Source organism: Saccopteryx leptura, chromosome 3 (assembly GCF_036850995.1).
Source record: "Saccopteryx leptura isolate mSacLep1 chromosome 3, mSacLep1_pri_phased_curated, whole genome shotgun sequence".
In the NCBI taxonomy this organism is placed as follows: Eukaryota; Metazoa; Chordata; class Mammalia; order Chiroptera; family Emballonuridae; genus Saccopteryx; species Saccopteryx leptura.
Window position 1 is genome coordinate 282,523,635 of NC_089505.1, and position 15,173 is coordinate 282,538,807.

Consider the following 15,173-nt stretch of genomic DNA (forward strand, 5'->3'; position numbering starts at 1 on the left):
ATTCAGGAGTGTAAACTGATTTATAAGGAAAATAGCTAAGTTAAGAAAGGAAAAATGGGTGAAAGCCTTGAAGAGGCACTTTCATTAACTGAAAAGTGTACTGGACTTTGTAATCTTTGAACTCTTTGTAATCTTTCATCTCTTTAGTAATTAAAGAAATTCCTTAGTCATCAAGAAAATACAGATCAAAATATATGTATTGTATATTTATTAATATATGTGTATGTATACATACATACATGGTGTGCATATATATTGGTACATAAGCCAACATAAAATAAAAATATCACCTCCATACTCCATGATTGGGAGCATAATTCTGGAAAGAAATTTTAGTGGATGTATGAAGAGTCATAACAGTCATACTCCACCTATAATTTTACTACTAGAAATCCATCCAGAAAAATGAGTAGAGAATGATATGAATTGAAAACAACTTATATTTATACATCCAACAATGAGACATTCAGTATTCCTGACATATAATATATTTGTAGATAATCATTTATCTAATAAAGTAATACTATAAAGAAATCAGAAATAATACAGAAAAAATATTTTCAAAATAGTATCAACTTTCAAAAACTATATTACTAAATCATGTATCTCAAATATGTAATAACTGCAGATAATATATGTATAGTCATATTTTAAAGACCTGCAGAAATACCACAGATGTTTGCCATAATAGTAATCAAAGAAGATTTAGGGTTATCTTTTCTCTTTCTACATTTTTTTGCATTTCAATTTTTACAAATGTATGCATAATTTTAATGGTCAGAAATAATCATTTCTTGCAAAGAGAGCAGAATGTCCTTTTCCCAGAACTCCTGTCTCTTCCACACCATTCCGTTAGCCCTATGTTAACCCCAGGTCTTGAACTGCTTTCCCTATGTTAATAATCCCCCTGCCTTTTGAGGGATGAAATTGTGAAATATTAATCAGATGATTTGCTTCTAGCATAATGAAAGTCTGAGCATCTAGCCAGAGAGTTGAATTGTATTATCACTGGTGCATTTTGCAGTTTTGCATGTTGTATAATCTCAGCAAGATGTACAATTCATGACTTCAACCTGACTGTGTAGCCTGTTGATTATTCTCATAAGAATATCCCTCTGCTTCTCCTGCCTTCATTCTCACCCATCTCTTTCTAGTGAGTTCTGTTTTAGATATCTGAATATTTACCTAAATTCCTTCTTTACTTCCTTACTATGCCACATTACTATTCTCCCCCAACTATTAATGATTTGTTCATTGATTCAGTTATTGAACTTAAATACAGTTTTTTATTATGTGCAAGGCACAAAACACAGACAACAAAAAAACCCTCTTGCCTTCAAGTATACAGTCTAGTGGGAAGTCAATCACAATTTTCTTACCTGATTACTTTAATGGAGAATGGTGTAAACTTTCATTTAAGCACCGAAGCTGTCCCTAATGCAGAGTCAGGAATGCGACTGAAGTCACATTTCAACTGACTTAAAAAAAAAGGAGGAATTGGAAAGGCACATGATCTGTCTCCAAACAAAAGAAAGAGCATGTTTGAAAGCAAGTAGGTCAGAAATTCTATTAGAAATATAAGTGGAGGTGAAGGAGGAGGGAAGGAGGTGGAAGTCACAGGAGATAACATTTTTCAGCTCATAAGAGGCCCGCTCATAAAAACATGTCTTGGATTTTTCCATTGTTCTATTCTAAACATCAATCCCATTAAATCCCACTAGTAGTTGCGTTACTTAGCCTCCCAGTATACCTAGAACTTGTTCCCAGTATTTAATTTTGTTCCATATACCTGAGAATTATTGGGTTCATCCTTAGCTCTGCTGCCTATCTTTAAATCACATGTACTGGTCTCTGTGGATATGACCGCATTTTAGGATTTCTCCTCTGTCTCAGGACTTAATTTAAACATCACTAGATTAGCAGTTCGGCCAAATACACGTATTATCTATCTTCAAATTTTGAAGTGGTACCAATACCTTCCTGGGAAACACATAAAATCTGGAAGTTATACATTATAGTTAAACAACCAAACCAAGTTACTAAACTAAACACTGCAAATGCTGAAGATAGTCTTGCTCTATGTCAAATTTCTGTTCTTATAAAGGCAGTAAAATAGAATAAGTGAAATGAATACAATCTGGCCACTAATACTGCTGCTACATGTTTTCAGGCTAGGAGAACAATTCAACAATCTCCTTAAAGATCCAAAATCATGATAACTTGTCTCTTAAATTTAAATTGTGCTAAGAATTTCTCTATTGGTACACCTTTTCAAGTAATATAAACAGTCTTATGTTCAGATCTTTTCTCTAAATTTGATGTTACCTCAATTGCTTATTTCCTTGATCAGTGGATGGTGATAGAGACCCAGATCACTACAAAACATGAAGAACTTTACACCATTATTTCTACTGCAGCTGTTAGAACAATCAGCACCATGTTCACCCGCCAGACATCAAAAAAGCAACATCTGCACCTGAAACTAACATAATTTTATATGTCAACCATAATTGATAAATAAATGTTTAAGAAAGCAACATCTGGTAGAGTTTTCTGTAATGAACAGTTTACAGACTTGGATATTGAACCAAAAATATTTAAACATAAATAGCTCTTTTACATTTACATATTTAGTCTTCCAATGCTCAGTCATTGACAAAAATGAAGAATAAATTAAATAGCTTTTCAATAATAAACCTTCATCAGTTATTTGATTAAACTCAATATGAACTACTTAGTTGAACAACTTTACTTAGAGGTGATATAAATTAGGGAACCTGCAAATAGATACCTTCCCACTTAAGCACAGGCTCTCACTAATGCCTAGGAGAAAGGCAGTAATAATATTTTAATATCTAACTGAAATGAAAAAGTGAATATTTATCAGTCTAGACATTCTAGAATATAGGAAACTTGTCTCTCAGTGACCTGAGTACCTCTCTAGTATACTGCCTGTACAAATACATTTGAATGAGTGATTAGTAAAGTTTTTCTTACCATTAAAGATGTGCAAAGGTGCAGAACATAAAGAATTAAAAATTGTGCTATCCTAAGTGTAATTGAAAAATAAATAAATAAATAAATAAATAAATAAATTTGTTCTATCCTGTTCAAAGAGGAGTAGGAGAAGAGGGAGAAGAGATAATATCTTTAGGAAGTAGCTTAGATAGGGCTGAGCTACAAACTCATGTATATAGCAATGAATATTCAGATGCTACATCCAGCCATGCCTAAGTCTCGCCTGTGTGCTAGAAACCCAGTCTTTCTCTGTCCTTGTGATTGGTACTGCCTGATGGCTAGTCACTGAGATGACTCGTTTCTGGCATTGACAATAAACTTCTCTAACCTGCTCAGGAAACACTGTCTTGCCTTGGGCCACTATCCAGAGCAAGTTGAGGCTCCTCTCTAAAATTTTTTTTTTTTTTCATTTTTCTGAAGCTGGAAACAGGGAGAGACAGTCAGACAGACTCCCGCATGCGCCCGACAGGGATCCACTCGGCACGCCCACCATGGGGCGATGCTCTGCCCACCAGGGGGCGATGCTCTGCCCATCCTGGGCGTCGCCATGTTGCGACCAGAGCCACTCTAGCGCCTGAGGCAGAGGCCACAGAGCCATCCCCAGCGCCTGGGCCATCTTTGCTCCAATGGAGCCTTGGCTGCGGGAGGGGAAGAGAGAGACAGAGAGGAAAGCGCGGCGGAGGGGTGGAGAAGCAAATGGGCGCTTCTCCTGTGTGCCCTGGCTGGGAATCGAACCCGGGTCCCCCGCACGCTAGGCCGACGCTCTACCGCTGAGCCAACTGGCCAGGGCCTTCCTCTCTAAAATTTTAAGGTCCTTATAATTAAGTAACATTTCCTGACTACCCTCACAGTCCATTCTATTCAGAGCAGCAGCAGCCAGAATTTCAGGCAAAAAATGTTTACAGAAAATATAACCAGATTTTTGGAAGAAGCCCTTGACAATTCAATGTATTTCAATGACAACAAATGCTACAACCAGTTTAGCTCTTGGTGAAAAAAGAATGGTGTGTCTTGATAAATACCAGGCACTTATATTTTTACATCAATTGTACTTTTTCAAATAATACTGCACTGTTGATGCCTAGGATAGAAAATTCACTTTAGTGACTGAGGTGAAAAGCTTTTTCTTCAACCCTCCCCCATTATCAGGTTTATGGAAGAAACTAAAGATGGATGAGGACAGGTATAAACCTAACTCATTCATTGATGGCCAATTGAAAAATATCCTGTGTAGATTAAACTGGGATGGAGCCATGGAACAATACTTATTTGTTCATTCATTCATTGCTCATCTACATAATAAAAATTTATAAAATGTCTATTTATTATATGAGAGGCATTTCAGACAAATATTTAGAAATAGGTATTTAGAAAAAAGGATACAAGACTCCTTGAAATTGATTTGACCCATAAGACCTAATTTAACGCCTTGCCAAAATATTTTACTTACTATTTCAACAACACAGCTAAGAAACTGAAACTCGTCTGTGATCAAATAAACCATCTAGACTACACTTGCATGAAATAACCTCATTAAACCCCTAATGAGTTTTTATGCATATTCCCTGAGAAGAATAAACAGGCACATTGAAGTCTACCCCACCAGAATATCTGAAAATGTTCATCGTTATGTGATTCTATTAAAGGGAGTAGTTGGTGCATCTCAGTATAAGGAGATGATGGAGGACTCCATTTCCAGCAATCTGGTGGTTAAGAACCCAAACAACTCTACCTCTAAACACAACTAATAAGGATAGATAAATTATTAAAAGTTTCTTTCAAATGGCTAACAAAAGAATGATAAGAAATATGCAGAGGCCAATAATTAAGCGGGAACAGGAATTCAGAGAAATGAGCAAATCCCTACAGCCAGATTATATCTTGAGGCATGTCAAAACTGGTGAACTTGAGCATCATTTGTCATGTCCTGCTGGGGTACTGAGGACAGAAGATATAGGGCTTTCCAAGTCAGGGAATTCCATTGAAGACCCATCCATGGTTGTCCAACAGCTTTGGCCTCAGGGAACAGATGAACTTGAACTAGAACCTCATTCTCCCAAAGATGACAACAAAATACTGCCTGTTGACTTTTAGTGCCAAGTGGTGAGAGAAAAATGTTCTCGTAAAAGTTGTTATCTACAGGTTAGCCTTCATGAGTTTTCCAGTTTAATGTCACACTACCTGAATGGTCTCAAAAACTTCAACAGGGAATTTAATATAAAGTTCCTGAAAGTTGGCAGTTGGAAGACTGTTGGCTACACCCAAAAGTGCCAGGACAAATGCAAAGAACTGCCTTAGATAAAGTACCAGAAAACTGAGTTAACAGTCAAAAACTAAGAAACATACAAGGAAACAGCAAATAGAAAAATCAGACCCAAAGAGATCAGATGATGGAATTAGCAAGCACATGTAAATATAAAATATAAGCTAACTTTACCATATATAAAGAAATAAAAGGGATGAAAATATAAGTAAAAATCAAAAGCTTTTAAATGATCAAAAAGATTTGAGGCCTGACCTGTAGTGGCGCAGTGGATAAAGCGTCGACCTGGAAATGCTGAGGTCGCCAGTTCGAAACCCTGGGCTTGCCTGGTCAAGGCACATATGGGAGTTGATGCTTCCTGCTCCTCCCCCCTTCTCTCTCTCTGTCTCTCTTTCCTCTCCCTCTCTCTCTCCTTTCTAAAATGAATAAATTAAAAAAAAAGATTTGAACAGGAACAAAAAACTTGTATCTGTTTCTAAAAATGGTAATGATAAATGTAGAAGGAATGATATGATTAAACATAATTGATTAGAAAACATAGGAAAAATAATTGATTCAAGCAAGAATCATCAATAGATGATAGAACTATTTGATAAAAGTTAAATAAAGCACAGAATGTTTACGGAACTTAAAAAAATTTTTCTTCTACATGGACAGATGGACTTGCATGTGGAAGAGGAATAGAAAGACAAATGAGCAAGTTCAGCCGCTTGAAAAAAGTTTAATTTCTGGGTCCTAGCCTGTTAGCTCAGTGGATAGAGTGCCGGACCAGTATATGAACGTCCTGGGTTTGATTCCTGGTTAGGACACACATAAAAGCAACCATTTGCTTCTCTTCCCCTCCCTCTCTCCCTTACCTTCCTCTTCCCCTCCTGAAGCCAGTGGCTCAATTGGTGCCAGCATGTCCCTGGATACTGAGAATAGCTTGGTTGGTCCAAGTGTCGACCTCAGGCACTACAGATAGCTTGGTTGATTGGAACATCAGCCCCAGATGGGGTTGCTGGGTGGATCCTGGTTGGGGTGCCTGCAGGAGTCTATCTCACTATCTCCTCTCTTCTCACATAAAAAACATAATGATTTCAAGTGGCTTGTGTATGCTCCTGCTACAATGTCAGGTATGAGAAGCCAAGATTCAGCTTGCATTAGTTTAATTATTTAGATGGGGAACAACATCAGACTTTTGAAACCATAAACTTGCTTTGAGATCAAAGGAATACAGATTTACCAGCTAGTAAAAGGAGCTCATGGGAAGCAAATGAGGCCTTTTAACAAAATGACTGGCCTCAACTCCAGACCCCAAGTACTAACCATAAATGAACTTCACATGGCAGGAAGTATTCTTAGATCACCTTAGTGTAGAGTGGATAGAAGGACCAATTTGTCTTACAAGCAGAAGCAGCTTAGTGCTCTGGAAACTGAATCTCTGCTCCTGACAAAATAAAACAACCTAATATTTTGTTAGGTTGTAAATTTTCTCTTCGCAGACTGCTAATTAATTGCACAGGGAAAAATAAAAACCTTAAATTGGAGAAACTTGGCTAACACCACTTTAACCAGGTGATCAAAATTAATAGAAACAATAATGAGAGAAACTGACATTCTTCTAACAGGCACTGAAAAGGGTATAATATAATTTATACAGCATTACTATTAAAAATGCAACTGGACCCAAATTGAGGGACATTCCACAAAATAACTGGCCTATACTCTTCAAAATGCCATTATCATTAAAAACAAAAACAAATGAGGATATGGTTTTGTTTCCAGATTAAAGGAAACTGATGGAATATAACAAATAAATGTGATGTGTACCCCAAATTAGATCTTGAATCAGGGGAAGAATGTTGTTATAAAAGGCATTATAGAAACAATGGTTGAAATTAAATATGGGCCTAAAAGTAAATAATAATATTATCTCAATAAAAAAATTTATAACTGTCATCCTTATAAACACTGAAGTACAGTGTGTCCGTAAAGTCATGGTGCACTTTTGACCGGTCACAGGAAAGCAACAAAAGACGATAGAAATGTGAAATCTGCACCAAATAAAAGAAAAACTCTCCCAGTTTCATACCTATTCAGTGCAGTTCGATGTGGGCTCATGCACAGATTTTTTAGGGCTCCTTAGGTAGCTATCCCGTATAGCTTCTACAGACTCATCACTGACTGATGGCCTACCAGAATGGGGTTTCTCCACCAAACTGCCGGTTTCCTTCAACTGCTTATCCCGCTGAGTAATGTTATTCCTATGTGGTGACGCTTCGTTATATTCACGTTGCACTTTCGTCCCAGATTCAAATTTAGCGAGCCACAGAACACACTGAACTTTCCTCTTCACCGTCCACATCTCGACTGGCAAGGCCTTGGGCTGCTCCGCTGTATACACAGTGTTACGTCATCATCTGCGCCTGCGCACACGCTGCCACATCATCCTACAGAAACTGGGGCCCTGGCCGGTTGGCTCAGCGGTAGAGCGTCGGCCTAGCGTGCGGAGGACCCGGGTTCAATTCCCGGCCAGGGCACATAGGAGAAGCGCCCATTTGCTTCTCCACCCCTCCGCCGCGCTTTCCTCTCTGTCTCTCTCTTCCCCTCCCGCAGCCGAGGCTCCATTGGAGCAAAGATGGCCCGGGCGCTGGGGATGGCTCTGTGGCCTCTGCCTCAGGCGCTAGAGTGGCTCTGGTCGCAATATGGCGACGCCCAGGATGGGCAGAGCATCGCCCCCTGGTGGGCAGAGCGTCGCCCCATGGTGGGCGTGCCGGGTGGATCCTGGTCGGGTGCATGCGGGAGTCTGTCTGACTGTCTCTCCCTGTTTCCAGCTTCAGAAAAAAGAAAAAAAAAAAAAAGAAACTGGGAGGGTTATCCTTTTATTTGGTGCAGATTTCACATTTCTATTGTCTTTTGTTGCTTTCCTGTGACCAGTAAAAAGTGCACCATGACTTTACGAACACTGTATTTTAGGGTCATAATAGGTAAGACCATAGTATCTGTAACTTACCTTCAAATTACCCAAAATAAAATGCATATGTTGAAGAAATATGTCATGTGACTTACAGAATAATAAAATAAAATAGAACAATGACAGAGAATAAAAGTCCCCTCCCAAAAAAAGATGCTCACATATATGTACATACATGTAATAGAGACACATGACAAAGATGATTTTGCCTATGAGTATGGAAAGAAATCTTTCCATTAAATAGTTCTGAAATCATTGGTATCAGTGTGGGGTTGGGGTAACTAGACTTTCACATTATGAAAACTCAATTCAGGGTATGAAATACCTGAATGTGGGGGAAAAGCAAAACCATAAGCTTTCATTTAAAGTGTGGGTGGGTGTGTATATATTCTTTTTATATATATAAAAGAATGCCTCTTCACTATTGAAGTAGGGAAGAATTACTTACACAGGGCAAAAAGTTCAAATAAGAAAGGAAAAGATTGGTAATCCAGGATGAATGGAACTGTTAAGAGAAAAAACGATCTTTACACTGAGAATGTTAACTCTGGAGGCCATCGATTTGGAGCTACCAGCGGCTATCGAATGGAGACAGCCTGCCCGAGAATGCAGCCAGCATAGAATAAAGAGCCAAAACAGAAGATCACAGCCAAAGCCCTACTGCCACTTGTTGAGCCCTAGATCTAGCAATGAGTGAGGCTGATCTGGACTTGGACTTTTCAATAATATGAACTAATATATTCCTTTTTGAAGCTAATGTGAGTTGTTTTCCTGACTCTTGAAATGAAAATATACTGGTTAATACTGTTAAACTTTTAACCAGTGACTATCTTAAAGAAATAAAAATATGTTTATAAAGGCTTTAAGATTTTAAATTATATTGGTGTATATAAACTAATCAAAGAGTTCCACAGATCCTCGACAAGTGGCAGTTCAGTTAAGTAGGCTGGGCTCACTGAATCCAGGGATCATAGCAAAAATGAAAGGCCTAGAATTGGGGTGTGAGGACAACGACAAAGACATATAGGCAGAAGAGTTTAGAAGTAGTGACTGGAAGAAAACAAACCTGGGTTATCAATGCAACAGGTCTTGTGGGAGGAGATGAGGCATTAGTCTACAGCAGAGACAGCAGGAAGCAAGAAGAGAACTTAACACAACTCCTTTTAAAGAAGCACTTGGCAGGTGGCGGGTGTAATACGGCCCTCTGTAGAGGCACTAAATAGGAACAAAGAACAGGGACACATTCAGTGCCCTTAGGCAAAAGCCACAGTGGCACCACTGACATAAGTACTGCGCACAGTACTGTGCTGAACACAGCACACATAGGGACAGAATTAGCAATTCTGGTTAATCAATAGGCGGGGTAGATATCTCAAAAGTGAGCTACTTCCCTTCCCCTTTTGTCTGCTCTAAAGAAGTTCCCCTTCCTGACTTCTTCATTCTCTTCCCTGCTTCTATTTTTGTGTATCAATTAATACCCATAGGGACTGAGGGTCAGGAGGTTCTCATGAAACCTGTATAAGGGATTGTGAGGTGGTCTCCCCTAGGTCCCTCAGTGCACGCCATCTGGTCTCCAAGAAGTTATTGTCTCCGCAACAGCCCTTGGCTCCTTCTCCAGATTTATCTTCCAACACTGCTGTTCTCTTCAAGCCACTCCCAACCACTAGTGGTTGCCTAAATAGGCCATGTAGATTCTTTCCTCAGTATGCACCTCGACGCCAAATGCCCTTCTCTTCCTTTACTCAGACTTCAAACCCCAGCCTCAGCCCCACTCTGAGAAGTCTTGAGGGGCCCTCTCGCTACCTTGTGATCCACCTCCATGGGAAGACTGGGACCTCTGGATGGCACTTTTGCTTGTTTTCATATTTGTCATTGGTCTATACTACAAGCTTCCTCAGTAGAGGGATCTTGTCTAATTCACTGTAATATCTCTAGTGCCCAACACATTGTCTAATTATAATATATATTTCAAAAATATGAATTGATAAAATTAATTGGATTGTATTAAGAATAAAGATGACCAATATCAAAATAGTACTATAGGTTCTATACTTTCATCAATCCCAAATAAAATACTAAAACACAACATCATAATACTGAAAAAATCAAATAAATACTTGAGCATTTACAATAGCCATAGTACTGGAAAAGAAATTTCCTAAATTCTCGTCCAATCCCCTAACCATCCCCAAATGTAATGCAGGTTCTCCTTTAATTCCTCCATTACTCTCCGCCCCACATAGAGTCGTCTTTCTGCCAGAACAAGGCTTTCTCTGTGAGCTGAATTCATCTTACAAATGCAGCTTGTGCTCAGCTGTCAGAATGCTTTTGTTTTCTGTCAGCCCCATTATTTGGCTCCTCTGTATTATAAACAACCATAGAGAAATGACCAAATATCTGTGGATGTCATTTTGTTGTGAAGCACTGCATGTAGCTGCATTTTTATTGAATGGTTTTAGTGATTATGACTTGATATTAAAAAATGATAATTTTTTTCAAGTTCTTTACATTTTCCTAAATATAAAAGCAATTTTAGACTGACTACTGCTTCGTATGGATTTTCTTTTTAATCTTAGAGGGGAACTAAGTAGCATATTTCAAATATTTAAAGTGCTAACATGTATCATGTAGTAAGGGAATTAAAATGAGCTGGCATAGTTTCAGAGGAAAACTACAAAAAGTGGGTAGAAATTATCAAAAGATAGATATTAGCTTAAAATAAGACAGCGTTGTCCTACAACTAAAGTATCCAGAGATGGAGAGGACTGCATTACAAAGCAGAGAAGTTAGTAAGTCATACAAAGAAATATTCCCATAAATTTTATGTCTTATAAATATCACTTCATTAATGTTCATGACATTTTGAAATATATAACAAAAGCCATCAGTCTCCCTTTAGTAGATAAATCAACAGGTTTAAATCCTTTGCTCAGGATCACATATTGACTGAAACAATTCTGATGGTCTCATTCTTATATAACATGTATTATTTATTGTCTCGAGAAATAATAAGCTTCCTGAAATTACAGCTGATGTTACTTATTGCTATTTAATTCTTGACCTTCTGAGCAAAACCTGGATTTTTTTTTTTTATATCTAAGACTTGGTCTTCTTGGGATCTTTTGATAGAAAAGGCTTTACAGTTCTACAAATTCTTAAGCATGGTATTTTAATTAGTTTTAACAAATTTTGAATCAAAAAAGTTAGATGCTAATTATTAGCCTGAAAATTGCTAGATCGTCTGTAACAAGTGTTAAAACCATTAAATGTCAACATGCCACTACAAATCCAGTGGCAGATTCGGGAATAAATGTCAAATTTTTCATTATTTTTCTTCTGAGATTCAATAGTAACCACCAATGACGGCCAGTTAATAGTCCAATCTTTTTGATAAGAAACAAATACTTGCATTGAACCACAAAACAAAATGAGACGTCAATTTGCCTCTACTCCCCAAGTGTATAGAAAACTCTTTCTTCCATAGAAGGGTCACAATGTAAAATTAAACTAGCATTACAAGCCTACACAGGGGAACTAAGATCCACAAAGGGAAAAAACGAGGGGAAATAAATAGACGATTATGAATAAAATTAGAAGCAGCCGATAAACAAAAAAATAAAACTCTCATTTAGTAATAAAAGAAATATAACACAAAATTGCATTGAATATTACTTTTACTTATCAAACTGAAAAGGTTTAAAAACATAAAAGTATGCAGTGTTGGCAATGATGCAATGAAACAGGTGCTCAGTGGTCACAGCCTCTAGACTCCTACCTTCTTGTATTAATGCCCTTTGTCAGTGGTGGGATTCAGCTGGTTCACACAGGTTCAGCAGAACTGATACCTAATTTTTTGTTGAGTTCAGCTAACCGGTTGTTAAAATGGCACTTGTAATCAGGGTGCTCTTTAAGGTGGGTACCTGGGCAGCCCCCCAATGTGGAAATCACAAATTTACATTCCTTGTTCTTTTTTAAAATTCATCTGAGCAACAGCGTATTCTAAGCACCCATGGTAAAGTTGATTCTGTCCATAGGTGAAAAAAATTGCACGTGAGGATGCCAATCAAGAAGCAATATGGAAATATCTTAATAGTTTTATTGTTTTTGTCAGGTATTATTTAATATTTTTTATTAATATTTTAAAATTCTTTCTTATAACATAATCTAGTTTTGTGTACCTCTTTTATTGTTCTTATTAAAGTATACTGTTCACAAAAATTAGGGGATATTTCATTTTGAAGTTTGTGAGCAGTATATTAAATGCATGAAATAATAAGCTACCTTTCAGTATATTATTACTTTATACTTAAAACAGTCATTAGGGCAGAGAACCAATTGTTAAATTATTTGATTCCAACCACTGCCCTGTGTGATCCCCTTCCAAGTGTGGGAAATGTCCTTTCCAAGGTTAATTTACAGGGAAAACTGTGACTTCCATATTGCTTGCTCTCTCTCACTCACTCCTGGGCTCACTTAGAGAGAAGCCAGCTGAGCTGTTGTGAGCTGCCCTATGGAGAGGCCAATGGTGGCAAGGAACTCAAACCTCTGGCCAACAGCCAGCAAGGACCTGAGGTCTAAGGTCAGCCACCTGAGTGAGCTTGAAAGCAAACACTCCCTCAGTTGAATCTTGAGACAACTGCAGGACCAGCGGACGCCTTGACCACAGTCCTATAAGAAAACCTAACCCAGCAGACCCTTGCTAAGCCACACTGGGATGTCAGACCCTCCCCAGCAGACCCTTGCTAAGCCACACTGGGATATCAGACCCTCCCCAGCAGACCCTTGCTAAGCCACACTGGGATATCAGACACTCAGAACCAGGAGATAATAAATGCTCTTGTGGTCAGCTGATAAATGTTAACACAATATTTTTACACAACAATAGACAATTAATACATTCTTTCATATACTTTTAGATTCTGGAAAGTTAGTGTGAAGATATGCATTAAGAGCCTTGTAGCAAGTTTATTCATTCTTACCCAATAGTTCCACATCCAGTATTCTTTTAGAAAGAAAGAGTGTGGTAAAGGTTATTTACAAGAAAATCTAAACATTATTTTTATAGTAACTTTTAAAATTATTACTTGTAAAGGTTAAAATTTGGAAATAGACTAAATGACCTAAATTATGAAAATATATAAAAAAAATACCAACCAGTTTTTTTTAAAGAGACAATTCTGGAAATGGACCATAATAAGGAACATTCGTCTTATTCAGAGATAGACACAAATATATATATAGAAATTTAACATGTGATGAAAATGATATTCAAAACATAAAGAGAAGATAGATTATTTAATATACAGTCAAATAAGTAGCCCTATGGTGAGATAGGGGAGAAAATACTTTAATCAATGTCTCCAATATTAAAGTTAAAATTTTTAAAATTACACATAACAAAAAGACAATGATAGTCTTCATATATAATCTTGAAGGGAAGAAGTTACTTGCCCCAAAAATACAAAATATAGAACCTAAACAAGAAAATATTGATAAATTTGATGAGGTAAAACTTTTTAAATACCTGGGATGGATGAGGTAAGAAACATTAACAAAATTAAAACCAATCATGGCTGTGGCAAAATGGAAAAGAAAAAAACATAGTAAGCAAGCACTTTAGAGTCAAAGGCTAACCTTCTTTACTCTTCAAAGGGCTCCTAAAAATAAATTGTAAAAACATAACACAAATTACAGAAAAATGACTAAGTGATATGAAGAGTGAATATAGAGAAAAGGAAATTAAAATAGTTCTTCAACAAAGGAAAAGATGCTCAAATTCTTTGATAATGAGAAATGCAAATTAAATGAGATGAGTATCACCCATCAGAATGACAAGGTCTAAAGTGTTTAACAGTATGAGTGTTTAGGAAACACTGATGGAACATGCTGATGTATTTATTCATTTTTACAGCCTCTTCGGAGAGCAATTTGGCTTTACTTATCAAACTTCTGACCCTGCCAGAACTTTACTTTGCATATACAGTCACATGGTGGATAAAATTATATAGGTTCAGGAATATTCAGTGACACACTTTTAATAACTTTAAATAGGCATCAATAGGAGACTAATTAAATATCGTATTTTTTCGCTCCATAAGATGCATTTTTTTCCCCAGAAGTGGAGGGGAAAATGCCCATGCATTTTATGGAGTGAATGTTCATTTTATTTTACCTTCTGTGGGTTCCCGGACAACTAGAAGAGTATTTGAACATTAAAGTCTCTTCTCATTTGTTAATAACAGTGCTAATGGTTGTTAATACTGCTGTTGAGTTTACATTGTTGAAATATTATTGTGGTATATTTTATTAAATATTTTAACACACCATTTGGTCCAGGATATTTTTTTTCTTATTTTACTCCTTAAAATCCTAGGTGCATCTTATGGAGCAAAAAATACGGTAAATTAAAGGACTTCAATACAATAAAATAATGTGCAGTCTCTAAAAAGAATGTGGTAGCTCTACATGTAATAATATAGAGTAACTTCAAGATATACTTGTAAATTAAAATAAATGTAGAATTGTGAGAATATGCTATCATTTGTATCAAAAAAGAGAATAGAAATTCTATGTACATACCAGCATATAATTTATCAGTGATTGCAAAAAATACTAATAATAATTTTCTCTAGTTGGTGAGATTAAAAATGTTTTTATTAATAAATTTTTTCTACATTTTTGAAATAATCACACATACTATTCTAAGTAAGAGAAAAACACTTTCAAAATATGCATACTTACATTAGAAAATATTAATGGTAAACATGTTCAATAGTGACTTAAGGGTGCAAGGGGAAAGTCTCTGATTTTTTTTAAGTCCTCATAGCTAAGCATTTTGTCCCTGCAGTCATGAACAAAGAACGTTTATTGACTTTCACATATGTCACATAAAATTGATAAGAACAGAGACAGAGAAGAAATGGTATAATCAATCTT